The following is a 15677-nucleotide window of genomic DNA, read 5'->3' as shown; positions in this document are numbered from 1 at the left end:
ATCTTGATCAATGATAAACGGATATGGTCGATATGGGTATCATTGGAAAGGTCTTTGAAAGAGCTTTCCATTGATATGTAAGATGACAAATATAATTAACCCATTGAGAGCCAGGGTCAATTTTTATGATTTTTTCTTTTGACTTTTTTTAATAAAGTACCGTTATCTCTAAAACATACCGATATAACGGTACCTCGTCTCACATGAAAGTTTGTAGACAACATTTGGGGCTTTCCTTTGATATATGTTTGAAAGCTATAACCCATGAAATGCAGGAGTTATTTAAGTTTAAAATTTCATATTTTAGTCAATTTTATAAATCTCAAGTCCTTATTATTTTATACGGTCGATATGAGTATCAGTGGATATGTCTCAGATATACCTTTCAACTGATGTATGTTGTAACTTATATCATTAACCCATTGAGAACCAGGATCAATTTTTATATATTTTTCATTTAATTTTTTACAAAAGTACCGATATTACAAAAATAAACGATGTAAGGGTACATCATCTAACATGAAATTGTGTAGATAACAGTTGGAGCTTTTTAGGATATACGTTTAAATTCTGTAAGTTATGAAGTCCAGGAGTTTTTTAAGTTAGTTCAGAAAGTAAGCTTATCTAGGTGAAATGATGAAATAAAACGTAATGACGGTGAAATTTTGTGAAATGAGAAATGAAATGAAGGTAAAGTTTGGTGAAAAGTTTTAATTGAGGAAAATAATGTAAGACTGCGCCGCAGGCGAAAAATTATTTAAAAAAAATCGCGCGACTTTTTTTAAATAATTTTTTCACATTTTAGTAAAATGATTGAAATATGAAAAAAGGCGGATAGTGCCGTAGGATAAAAATTTTTGATGATATGATTGAATTGTAAAAGAAAACAGCCTTGCGCCGCAGGCGAAAAATTATTTCATTTTAAAAAAAGGTTTTCCCTAATTGAAGATATGAAATATGAATGTGTTAGAAATATTATTTCATATACGATGTACCTACATCATGTATGTTATATATGTATGTATGTATGTATGTATGTATGTATGTATGTATGTATGTATGTATGTATGTATGTATGTATGTATGTATGTATGTATGTATGTATGTATGTATGTATGTATGTATGTATGTATGTATGTCTGTATGTCTGTATGTATGTATGTATGTATGTATGTATGTATGTATGTATGTATGTATGTATGTATGTATGTATGTATGTATGTATGTATGTATGTATGTGTGTGTGTATGTATGTATATATGTATGTATACTATAATATGGACTATATTACAGAAACCTATCCACTGATACCGATATTAACCATATCAAATAATAAACACTTGAGATTTATAATTACAAGATAAAAATCAAAATTTACAAAAATATAAAATTTTAAACTTAAATAACTCCTGCATTTCATGGGTTATAGCTTTCAAACATATATCAAAGGAAAGCCCCAATTGTTGTCTACAAACTTTTATATAAGATGAGGTACCGTCATATCGATATGTTTTAGAGATAACGGTACTTTTTTAAAAAAAGTCAAAGGAAAAAAACAAAAAATTCACCCCTGGTTCTCAATGGGTTAATAATATTTGTCATCTAACACATCAGTGGACTGCTCTGTCAAAGACCTTTCCAATGATACCCATATCGACCATATCCATTTATCAGTGATCGAGATATATACAATTATATATCAGACCTTTGAAGGCCCACAACTCCCGAACCTTAATAGAGCGGATAATTTTTTTTCCTTTGTTGAAGTCACAAGAACAAGTACTATCATGTGGTATAAACAAAAGTTTTAAAATCAGCTGGATCAGAACGCTTAATTTAAGCCTATTGGTCTAATACCCACCTTAAAGTAGACCGATCGATTCCGAATTATTTTTTGAGTCGATTAAGACATGTCCGTCCGTCCGTCTGTCCGGCTGGCTGGCTGTCCATGTAAACCTTGTGCGCAAGGTACAGGCCGCAATTTTCAAGATAATTTGATGAAATTTGGACCAAGCATGTTTTTTGGCACAAGGACGAAGCCTATTGAAAATGGTTGAAATCGGTTCGTTATTTCACCTAGCCACCATACAACCGCAAGAATTATAAAAATATAGATTACGCATTGCGCAGGTTTTTTTTTGGTTTAAATCAACAGGTGTTCGATGTGCTACGTCACATCAGCAAATAAAGTGATTGACGTCTAAAAAAAAATTTAAAAAAATTTTAAAAACGTCAAAAAATTTTGTAAAAATTTAAAAAAATAAAATACTTTAAATATGAAATGCGCTGTGAAAAATTGCAAAAGCACCAACAACTCCAAGGCGTGCGAAATTAGTTTTTTTTTATTTGTATTATGTATTTTATTTGTATTGAAATATTTTTTTATTTTCCAAAAATGTCACTTTGTTTATGTTTTGCTTTTATTTTTCTCAAGTTCTAGGCTGATATGACGTACATGCGCAGAACGAACATTTTTTTACATACTGAATGCGCAATCTATGTTTCTATAATTCTTGATACAACCGTACCTCCCGATTTGAACTTTTTATGCTATAATAACGTCAAATATTCTGCTATCTCTCTAAAAATTGGCACAAATATGTTTTATATAAGTATAAATGATACTGCAGATTTTCGTAAGGATCGGCCTATATTTGACCCTAGCCCCCATACAAACCCCCCTTCAAAAAATGACTTAAACGTCTAAAATTGACTTGTAACCATTTGTATCGCAATGAAACAAAACTAACTGTTATTTAGAAATATATCCCTTTCCCAAATTTACCGAGGATCGGCCCATATTTGGCTTAAATATTTTGGAATTATGGTAATATTCAACATAAAAGTTTCTTTACAAAAAATAAAAATTTTATAAAAGTAAAAATTGTAAAAATATACTCATGGTGTAGGGTATCATATGGTCGGCCATGCCCGACTATACTTTCCTACTTGTTTTTAAATATCTTTAGTACAACAAACTCCTGTATATTATATTTAATTTACTTAAAATGGAGTTCATATGTTGGAAGCATTCATCGCATAAAACATAATGAGATTAAAACTGATGTAAATGGTGGGCGTTGCAACTGTAACGAGTAATGTTGCGGATTTTTAACGCTGACATTATATTCGACCCACCGTCTGTCACCGCACATATCGTTTTATCTTTTAAATTAAAATCATGTAGGCACTGATAAATTTTTTGGAAACACCGAATCCTGTATGAGGTCGTGGGAAAATTTCCGTTTTTAATGTAATAATTTAGATTTCAAAATTTTGACAATAGTGGATTATTCACATATGTATCTAAAACTACTGTAACATCGCTGGGTGACGATGTTGTTGATGTTGCCTATATAAATATTAAAATATGCGATAATAGCTTTCATAATAGTATATTATTGAGCTTATTGTTGTCATTGCCAGTAGGTGGTTGAATTTCCAAAGACTTTTACAAATTTTGAAAATTCTTTTATAATTTCTTTTTCCATATAGGGAATAATTAATAACTCCTCATTGACATTGATGGGTGATGAATCAAAGATGGTTTAAATGTGGCCTATATAAATATTAAAAACATTGTCCAGCGCAGTTGTTGCTATGGTCCGGTCTGTAGAAGTTTTTGGATCTAAAAATTTTACAAATTTTTGGAATTCTGCTCGATCAACTATTGAAAAGGGCTGCATATACTAACAGCACATTTCTGCAACCATTTTGAAAATTAACGTTGAAATTGACGTTGTTGATTGTGTTAGGTCACCCTATAATAATTACTAACATTGTTATTTTGTTTAAATTTTTCATTTTTTATTGTATTTAAATTTATTCATATTTTTGGCTCACTGTTGCCACTGTATTTTGTCATTATTTTTTGCTCATACTGAATTGAATTGTTAGGCTTAAGAAAATTATTTTTAAATAAAGAATCATTGTCATAGTTGAATTCAATCAAACATCATCGCTCTTTTTACTTGTCTCGGTACCACGGTCGTTTTCTTTTGTTCTTAGGAATTAATCGCTGCTCATCGAACATTTAAGCAACCTCTATATCGTTGCCGGTGAAGAAAAAGCTCTTCATCGTACATTTTGGCGCCCAACGTGGGGCAAGTGATTGATCTACATCTTACTAAATTTGTCGTTCTCGGTCCGTGGTTTATTCTAAATTATCGTTGAAGTACAACTTAAAGTAAAAGTGTACGGTCGTATTGTGAAGTGGAAATTGTGGTTCAATGATAAAAGCAATATATAGTGCTACAGAAAAAAAACTTTGTGGTTCAAATAAAAAACTTTGTGCAACAAAAAAAACTTAAAAAAATAAATTAAACATTATAAAAAACTGTGAGAAAACATATAAAAAAACTATTCGAAAAATCAAGAGACAGTGCAACATATATAAAAAAAACTGTTAAGCAAATTTTTGGTGACGTACCTATTACAAATCTATTTAAAAAAAACCTATTACAAACATTATAGAAATTATTAGTTTTGTCGGCTAAATAGAAACAGTTTTTGTTGAAAAATAATTAAATACATAATGTGTCTAAAATTTTACCGCTATTTTTTATATACAAAAATATATTCGGTTCCAGTACATAATATAAAGGTACACCAAATTTTTTGTCGCTCTCAAGATTGCGGTACATATGTATATCAAGTTAAGACACTTTCGTCAGCCGAGTTGAAGTGCCGTTTGGGGATTTTGGAGTCGTATCAAACCCATATTAAAAAATACGATACCGAGGACAATGCTAGGCCCAAAATCGAGAATTTGTACATCTCAGCCAAAATAAATATCCAGTCGCAGCTTGGTGAAGATGTTTATAATACAACATTGTCCGAGTCCACCATTTGTTTCCCAGCTCCCAGCCACAAATTGCCTCAGCTGAAACTGCCCACATTTAGTGGTAAGTACAGTGAGTACAAAAATTTCATTACGTCGTTCAATCAAGTTATCGATCGCGAGTTTGGCCTATCAAATATCGAAAAGTTTCATCATTTGCTCAACTGCCTCCAAGGACAAGCACTAGAAACGGTAAAGGCGTTCCAGATTATGAATGAAAATTACCCAAAGGCTCTGGAAAGGCTTAAATCGCGCTATGATAATAGCTCGCTTATTTTTATGGAAAATATTACCTCCCTTTTTGAACTTCCTGTCATGTCCAATTGTGCCCAATTACGAAGTCTCGTCGATAATGTTTCTGCCCTTTATAATTCCTGACTGTCTCTTGGCTCATAAAGTGATATTGCTAATTCCATGCTGATTTACATAGTGATGGAAAAAGTTGATGAAGATACCAGAAGAAAGTGGAAAGATTCTTTGGACTTTACCACATTACCAACGTGGGATGATTGCTCAAAGGTCCTTGAAAGGCGTTGTCAATATTTGGAATCGCTTGATACCAACCATACTTTTGTGGCCCCTCGTAAGCCTGATCATCATTCTGGTAAGTCCAAATCTAAAAATTCAAAACCTGGCTATACTTTTTCGGTTTCAAAACGCTCTTGTGTACTTTGTTCCAAATCTGACCATTCAATTACTCGTTGTTCTCGGTTCAAAGATATGGATGTCAGTCAACGTTTCGATAATACTAAACGACTGGGCCATTGTCCAAATTGCTTGTCCAAAGGGTATCAAGTAAACAACTGTTCCTCTACATTCAAGTGCAAATTTTGTTCTCGCTCGCATCATAGTTTGCTTCATCGGTCTCAGCCAGCTTCTTGGCCCTCGTCCCCTGCTACTGAACCTACTACTTCTCATGTTGCCTTGAATGAATCTTCTGCCTCTGTCCATACCCATATGGAAAAATCCTCGCCGGAACAGGTACTGCTTGCTACTGCCATGGTTCTAGTTCGTGACTCCACTGGTCGCTATCAATTGGGACGCGCTTTGTTAGATTTTTACTCTCAATAGAATTTCATAACCGATGAATTTTTCCAAAAATTACATTTGCCTCGTACAAAACAAACTACTGAGTCTCTAGCATTGGTAACACTCTAAGCAAATCTAAATATAGGTCGTCCACAAATGTAAAATCTCGAGTCACAGATTTTGAAGTTTTGCTCTCGTTTTGTGTCACACCTCACATTTCGTATCAATCTGATACTGAATTAGATGTCTCATCCTGGAATTTGCCCCCAAATACTCAACTTGCGGATGAAAACTTCTTCAAATCAAAACGAATTGATTTACTTACTTATTGGTACTGAAACATTTTTGGACATTTTAGCAGTCTGTCAAATTAAACTTGGTCCTAATTTGCCTAAATTACACAAAACACTTTTCGGATAGATTATACCAGGTCGTTATGTATCAAAAGAACTCAATATTTGTGGCTCTTCTTGTATGCTCTCGATAGAAGAAGATATTGATCTTAAATTACAGCGCTTGTGGGAAATCGTTGAAGTTCAATCTGGCTCAAATGATTTGACACCAGAACAATCTGAATGTGAAACATTTTTCAATGATACTGTTCATCGTGAATCTTCAGGTAGAATTGTGGTTAAATTGCCCTTCAAGGAATCACCTGACGCTTTAGGTCTTTCTCGAAATATGGCTCTTAAAAGATTTGTATCTCAAGAGAGACGATTTGCTCGTGACAGCAATCTTAAATCCCAATATGTTGCTTTTATGAAGGAGTATGAAGATTTTGGACATATGAGTGCAGTTCGTATCCCTCGTCTACACGAGCCTCATTATTTCATCCCTTACCATTGTGTTTTCAAACCAAGTAGCACTTCCACAAAGTTAAGAGTTGTTTTCGATGCTTCGTGTCCATCATCGCCCCAGAAGTCTCTCAATGATCTTCTTATGGTTGGCCCAACAATTCAAGATGAGCTGTATAAAATTTAACTTCGGTCCCGTCTTCATCGCTTCGCTCTTACTGCCGATATAGTAAAAATGTAGCGACAAGTTCTTATTTTCGTTTTCGCCTAAAGTCCAAATTGATGAAAAAATCACCAAACGTACAATTTTGTCGCTCTCGTCAGCGCTTTTCGATCCCCTTGGACTTTTATCCCCTCTCATAATAAAAGCTAAAATCATCATGCAAGAGTTGTGGATTCTAAAAATTGGCTGGGATGAGTCTGTACCTCAAGAAATACACTCGGCTTGGAAATCTTTCGTCTCTGATCTCAAACTATTACCTTCGCTTAAAATTCCTCGTTTTTGTCTCGCTCCTGATCCTAAATCAGTTTATCTTCATGGCTTTTGTGACTTACCAATTAGTGCTTATGGTTGTTGTTTTTACTTTCGTGTTAAAACTTCTTCAGGAAATGTTGTTGTTCGGCTCTTCACTGCCAAATCTAGAGTTGTTCCTACAAATCGAAAATCTTTACCCAAACTTGAGTTATGTGGCGCACAACTTCTAGCATAATTGTATTCCAAAATCAAAAATTTTTTCGCAATACCAAATCTGGAAGTCGTTCTGTGGACAGATTCTTAACTAGTTCTTCAATGGCTAAAGCAACATTCTTCTACTTTGTTAGTTTTTGATGATAATAGGGTATCAGAAATTCAAGATCTAACTAATGGCTGTGTTTGGCGACATGTCCCAACCCAGTTCAACCCTGCTGACATCGTTTCTCGTGGTTAAACTTTGCAGGAACTCGCCTCATCCATCTGGTTCCACGGACCAGCATTTCTCGCTCTCGATCCTGTTCAGTGACCCCTACTAAAACTGATAAACTCTCCGATGAAAATCAGCAAGTAATCGACAAAGAAAAACGGAAAACCGTACTTCATCTTGACACAAAATCTAACTACATCCTCGATTCTGTTGGAAAATATAGCTCGTACTTAAAAATCATTCGTATTATTGCCTGGATGTTTCGTTTTGCTCAAAACAACAAAAACTAATATTTCCAATTCTGACTCTTTGCAGCCCCAAGAATTAGAAAATGCTAAACTTTGTATCGTTTTCAACATCCGGAAACTACATTTTCAAGATGACATAACTCGAGCTCTAAAGAAGAAAGATCCCCAAGGTGCTTTAAAGTGTCTGAACCCCTTCCTAGATTCGTCAAATGGTTTCAACTTGCTCAAGGTCGGCGGATGCTTGGAGTACGCGGCATCAAATGATGGGAAATTTGCCTGTGAAACGACTCAACCCGTCAAGGCCCTTCGCAAGGTGTGCTGTCGATTTTTGTGGTCCAGTCAACACCTACCTAAGAATTAGAGGAAAGGTCCCCTACAAGACATACATCGCTATATTTTTTTGTCTCGCTACCAAAGCTGTCCATATTGAAGTGGTATCCGACCTGTCAACAGATGCCTTCATTGCTGCCCTAAAACGGATGATTGGTCGTAGAGGTCTGCCCACAGATATATTCTGTGATAATGCAACAAATTTCGTTGATTCAAACTCTAAGTTGGCTCAATTAAAGTCTTTCCTTTTTGAGCCAAAAAAATTCAAATTTATTACAAATTATTGCTCGAATCAATTTATTAATTTTCGATTTATTCCCCCTAGGGCACCACATTTTGGCGGATTGTGGGAAGCGGCCGTCAAATCGGTCAAAGGTCACTTAACCAGAACCCTGGACAACACAAGGCTTACCTACGAAGAACTCGCAACGGCTATGATTGAGATAGAGGTAGTTTTGAACTCGAGGCCTATTTCGCCTCTATCCTCAGATCCCAGTGACTTTGAAGCTCTTACACCAGGCCACTTCTTGATAGGCGCTCCCCTCCGTAGTTTGCCAGAACGTGATGTCCCTACAAATGAGATTAACAAACTTGAATATTGGGCCCGAATAAGCGCCATCAAGAAACAATTCTGGAAAAAGTGGTCCCATGATTATATAAATGAGCTCCAGACTCGCAACAAATGGACTAGTTCCAACTCTAATATTGCTAACAGTTCCCTAGTAATCATCAAAGAAGATAATTTACCCCTGCAGCGTTGACTCATGGGTAAAATCATCAACATTGTTCGTGGAAGAGATGATTATGTTCGAGTTGCGACATCAAAACAACAAAAGGAGTTATACGTCGCCCTATCCACAGACTGATTCTTCTATCTTCTTGAAAGTGTCCCTTCAATGGGGCCGGAATGTTAGGTCACCCTATAATAATTACTAACATTATTATTTTGTTTTGTTTAAATTTTCCATCTTTTATTGTATTTAAATTTCTTCATATTTTTGGCTCACTGTTGCCACTGTAATTTGTCATTATTTTTTGCTCATACTAACCACTGCACTTATTTTTGGTAATGACCCGTTAGTTTTTTATTATTTGTTTCTCACTCAAATTCTTATTAGAAGCGTATTGTTGTTGCTCTTAAAAATGCAATTTATTTATTTGGAGACTTATTGCATGTATTTTGTTTTTGCATATTTTGAATATAAGTAAACAAGCGTGACGCAGCATTAAAATATACTCCAGAAACAATAACAACAACAAGTAAGAGTGCTATATTCGGCTGTGCCGAATCTTATATACCCTTCACAATAGTGTATTTTAAACATATTTTATAAATTTTAAACTTTTTCCCGACTACATTATTATTACATCAAAAGCTAAACAAAAAGAACAACAACAACGCTAAACGAAATAAAACACAAAATACACAAGGCATCTAAACCAACACACATCTAAACCATATACCGGCGGATAGAGAGGCAGATAAAAAAATTACCACTACACTCACAATATTGGCATTTTTTCATTGAAATTGCACTGAAAAACATATTTGGGTATTTTTAATTTTGAAGATTAAATTGCATTACTGTAAAATGCGAATATTTATAAACAATGTGTAATCAATGTACTTAAGAATGACAATTTCTTTACATAGAAACAACATTTCTAATTAAAATGTACAAAAAAAGTATGAAACAAGACTAACTTATTTACTTTCATTGTTATGCATTCTAGAAAATTATTTAGAGTGTACGTTGGTTTTGTAAATTATGCTCTTGCTTTTGCAAGTTGTTTTTGTTTTTTCAAGTTGTGTTTGCAATTTCTGTAACAAAGCGACATCAACCTGCTTTGCTGAATGCTGTCAAGCAACTAAATAAAATATTTGTATTTTTTATTCTCTTGTTTAGAGGTTCGTATGCGATCGTGTTGTGTACATGTAATTTGCCGAAAATCTTCGTTGTCAGAACAATACTAGCGCCGACGTCTGATCTAAACATACATAACGAAAAACACAGAAAAACAAAAACAAGACTAACAACGCAATGACGCCAACAGCATCCAATCATACAAAAGATACACAGCTGAATAAAACCAAATACATCTACATACACACGTGTACATCTTTTTCTAATATACAGTGTTGTTGTTGCTTTTTTAACAAAGCATGAAAAATATGACGTTTTTTGATGAAATTTTCAGAGGTTGTCTCGGATTTTTGCTCATATTTCCGGAGATATGAGCAAAAATCCGAGACAATCTCTGAAAATTTCATGAAAATATTGTTAAAAAAGCAACAACAACACTGTATATAGAAAAAGATGTACACGTGTGTGTGTACATCTTTTTGTATTTGGTTTTATTCAGCTGTGCATTTTTTGTATGTTTGGAATCCAAACATACAAAAAAATACACAGCAAAAAATATGATTTGCATTTTTTGTTAAAATAAAATAATTTTCCCTTTTGTTTTGCAAATATATTTTTTAATGAATAGAAAAAAGTATTTAAAACGTTTTCAATTATATGAGAGTAGATTGTGAGTTATTGTACAATAATTTTTATGCGAATAATGTATGTTTGAAATTTAAAACTAACACAAATTTTTTCCAAGTGCTTTTTAAAACAATTTTTTTACGATAAACAAAAAGAAAATCTACGTCTCGTCGATGTTTACCAGCAATGAGTACGAAAGTGTTGTTGGTTTACTCTTGCTTGTATACTGTTAAGAACAACAACAACGTATTGCTAGTGTTAAGCGCATATAAGTGTATAGAAAACACACTGTCTATAGCTAACCGCATTTACAAAAACAAAAGAGTACCAAGCGCATAGGGCTTGAGCACCCTTGGTTTGGATCCGTGGTGGTCAGAAAGAGAATATTTAAAACGCATATGTTGTAGTGCAAAATATAAAAGAGAACATAAATGAAAATATGTGAGTTTTGCACTGAAAAAAATTATATGTTTGTACATATTTGTGTTATTCATATTATTAGTATTATAAATGAATAACGAGAGGAATGTATGTATTGATGCACATTTTGATGTAAAAATGTGTTGATGTATGTATGTATGTATGTTTGTATGTATGTATATATGTAGGTATTGATGTATGTATATAGTTTGTGTGTTTATTAAATGTATCTAATAGGTACTCAAATGATTAACAGTCGATCGTTTAATCGTTAGAATTTAAACGATTAATTGCTTGAACAAATAAAAATAAATAATTATACATACATATGTATGTCTAATAGATCTTTGTATAAAAAGTATTCATACATTAATTTGTAATGGCTTTTGAAATCTTTGTATAAAAAGTATTCATACATTAATTTGTAATGGCTTTTGAAAATATTCTCCGTGTATCATTCCATAAAGAGAGCAACTAAATTAAATTGTTTTTGTTTTGTGTATAGTTTTTTTGTTGCTGAGAATATTTGTATTGCGTGTGTATAAGTGAGAATAACACATTGCCCGCACGGGCATGTTTGGCCGCCAATGGTTTGGATGCTGTTGGCGTCATTATGTGTTAATTTTGGTTTTCTGTGTTTTTCGGTATGTATGTTTAGATGTCTGTTGGTTTAGATGCCTTGTGTATTTTGTGTTTTATTTCGTTTAGCGTTGTTGTTGTTCTTTTTGTTTAGCTTTTGATGTAATAATAATGTAGTCGGGAAAAAATTTAAAATTTATAAAATATGTTTAAAGTACACTATGGTGAAGGGTATATAAGATTCGGCACAGCAGAATATAGCACTCTTACTTGTTTTTTTTACTGAAAATTACAAGAAACAAGTAAGAGTACTATATTCGGCTGTGCCAAATATTATATACCCTTCACCATAATGTGTTAAAAAACAGTCAGTACGAATTTTATTACAAAAAATACCAATTACCAAAAGGTACCAAAAAGTCCCCTTTAATGGGTTCTTACTTAATCCAGAATATACATTTTTTTTAAGTTTTATTGGCAATAATGAATCTGCCTTAGAATAAGGCCTAACAATAAGTACTTAAATATTAAAAACTAAAAGTGTTTTCTTTCTGATGAGAGCAAAATTTAATGAATGCTTCTTGTTGTAGCGGGGTGGTAGATCGGCTCTACGAAGCCTTGTTGTAGATTAGCACTGTGTGAGATGTCTTGCAAGCGGATTAGGATGGGTTTGTAATTTTGCAATATATTTTTCACGGATTTTCAAAAATTCATCTTTTACCTGTGGTATTTCTAAATTCCTGTGGATATACTCGTTCCTTATATACCATGATCCTAAGTATTTTAGATTGTGCTCTCTGTATAATTTCAATAGTGGTATTGCTGGCGTTGCCCCACAATTGGATACCATATGTCCAAATTGGTTTTAAGACGGTTTTATACAGGATGACTTTATTGTCAAGACTTAATTTCGATTGGTAGTTTATAATTTATAATTTAATTTCACGCAGAGTTTCTTGGATTCAATATGTCGACGCCAAGTAAGTCGTCTGTCGAAATGAATTCTAAGGTAAGTAACATAATCGGAATGTAGAATATTAATATTGTTAAGTGTGACAAGTGGACAATTCATTCTCCTTAGTGCGAACGTATCATGTTTACTTATTAATTCGTTCTCCCGTATCCTCCAGTTTTTCAACCATGTCTCTACATATCTTAGATAATCGTGCGAGCTGATAACCGCGGTATCATCAGCAAGGGTAGAAATTATCAATCTATCGCATGTAGGTAAGTCGGACGTGTAGATTAAGTAAAGTGTAGGCCCGAGAACACTCCCTTGTGGAACACCGTCTTCGGTTTTGTAGTTTTTTGTCACACAATCATTGTACTTAATAAGCGGTCCGACAGATAAGACTCTAGCAATTTATGAGTACATGGTAATAGTAAAAGTTTTATTTTATAGATTAGTCCCTTATGCCATACTTTATCCAAAGCTTGAGCAACATCCAAAAATATTGCAGAACAATATCCCTTAAATTCAAAAGATTTTCTTATCTCTCCAGTTAGACGATTAATCTGTTCGTTGGTTCCATGATGTTCACGGAATCCAAACTGGTGAACTGGAATGATGTTCTGCTCATTTATGTATGGAATTATTTTCTTTTGAAATATTTTCTCGAACAGTTTTGAGAGGCAGGGAAGTAGATTATTAGATCTGTACGAGGATGCTAACGTAATATCTTTGTCTGGCTTGGTATCATAATTATCTGGGAAATTTTCAAATTTTTAGGATAAACTCCCAATTTTAAGATCGCATTAAATAAAACAGTTAGCAACAATATTGCCACATTTGGCAGGTTTTTAATCATTAACGGTGTTACTAAGTCATATCCTGGTGACTTTTTTACATTTAAGCTTTTTCATTTGTTAGAACATTTTACTGAAATACGTGACTTTAGTGCTTTCAGTAGCACTTCGTGACCAAGTTCCGTCTGTTTTTCTTAATGGAATTTGTGCCTCTACCGGTGGCTTAATGTTCTTTGTTGCCTTCCAAAGGGAGAAATTTGTATATTTATTATTTGCCAGACTTTCAACAAAATTTTTACTTATGCGATCCTCTTCTAATCGAAAGGCTCTTCTCAGTCTTCTTGTAGCAGTATACAGCCTCTGCTTTGCAGCAGGAGTTCTATTTCTATTTTCTATTTTGTTGCCACTTTCTTCTAAATTTTCTTTTTTCTAGAAGAAATCGTTCAATATCCGAATTTGCTATAAGCGTATTAGATTTTAAGGAAATTTGGGACTTAGAATTGTGTAAAGCTGAAGACATCAGTGACGTGAAGTCACTAACGTACTTATCTAGATGTTTCCTATATTTTAGCCTATTTGTCTCAAAATATAATGAAACTGCTATCTCACTTTTTCTGTAGTAATTTACTATTACAGGAGAGTGAACAGAAGATAAATCACAGAAGATTTCTGTGAATATTGACATATGGCAAAATCTATAAAATCGGGAATTTTTTTAGGATCTGTGGGTTAATAAGTAGGATAACCTGGAGATATGAAATCCAAACAAATATTGCGATCAACGAAAGCTTTGTACAGCTGTCTACCTCTAGGGTTTATTAGTCGTGAACCCCAGTATGTATGTTTGGCGTTTTAGTCACCACAAGCTAAGAACCGATCTCCTAATGCGCTGAATAATTCTTCAAATTTTTCCTTGGTCATTGAAAAGCGCGGTGGGCAATATATGGAGCTTAGAGTTAAATCTCCAGATTGACATTCGAGGCGAATAGATGTTGCCTGCATATTGTTTTTTGAGAAATATTCCAAAATATGATGTTTAAATCGGTTCTTAATTAGTATACCCATACCACCATGTGCATTACCATCAGGATGGTTTATACAATAAAATGAATAACCTGAGATATAAAAATTTTTTCTATTTGTAAGGTGAGTTTCTGATATTAACATAACATCAATGCATTTATTTATCATGAAGTGGGATATTTCCGACTTATGTTGGTTTAAACCGTTTGCATTGCAGAAACATATTTTTAAATAACTCTTTTTTTTTAATATGATTTGAATTATTTGGTTCTGCGCTCTCAAGAGTTCTTGTATTGTGCTTTGCATGATTGACATGAAGTTTGTCATGTTTCGGTTAAGAGAGCGGGTTCGTCTGTGTTAGTTTCGAATTTACAGTAGCTCGATTTTTTCTTGGAAGATCTACTCTTGTGTTTGGTTCATTAGCAAGATTAATATTTTCAGGAGAAAAGTCTACAATTTCACCTTTCAGTTTCTTTTGTCTCTCTCTCTTAGTCTTCTTATTAACACTTTATATACAGAGAACGACGGTAATTAGCGGAATGTTGGCCACCGCAGTTACCACATTTTCCACTAAGACCCTTTTTTATTATGATGTGTGAAGGTCTCCACATGCAACACATACAGTTCTTAAGGTACAATAATTCTTTGTATGTCCAAACTCTTGGCAATTGCTACATTGTGCTGATGTTTGTAACGCACAATAATATTGGTCCTATACCCACCTAAAAGTATACCAACCGGCTCAGAATCATTTTCTGAGTCGATTTAGCTATGTCCGTCCGTCCATGTTAACCCGGTAATCAAACTACAGGTGTCGCAATTTTGAAGATAATTCAATGAGATTTGGTACATGATATTCAATTGCCCCAGGAACAAGATCGATCCATTATTTCACTTGGCCCCATAGAACTGTACCCCCGAATAGAGCTTGTAAACATTGTAATAAAACTACATGTCTCTGTTTTGGAGATAATTCAATAATTCAATTTGGCACATGATCTGCTATTGTAACGTAGACGAAATCTATTGAAAATTGTTAACATCGGTTCATTATTTCACCTAGCCCCATACCAAGTTCAATACTAGCATTGATCACCCTGATGAACTTAATAATTATAGGACCTCATTTGACCCTAGCCGCTATAAAAAGCCCTCCATCAAAATTTTACTATAAATGGCTTATGTATATCTGAGACAAGGTGCAATTCCATAGTAAAAATATCAAGGTAGTGTCACGTTTGCAGGTATTTTATAAAATCGAGCTACCATACTCA

The sequence above is a fragment of the Lucilia cuprina genome, chromosome 4, assembly GCF_022045245.1.
Source record: "Lucilia cuprina isolate Lc7/37 chromosome 4, ASM2204524v1, whole genome shotgun sequence".
Lineage (NCBI taxonomy): Eukaryota > Metazoa > Arthropoda > Insecta > Diptera > Calliphoridae > Lucilia > Lucilia cuprina.
Note: the sequence above shows the minus strand (reverse complement) of the source record.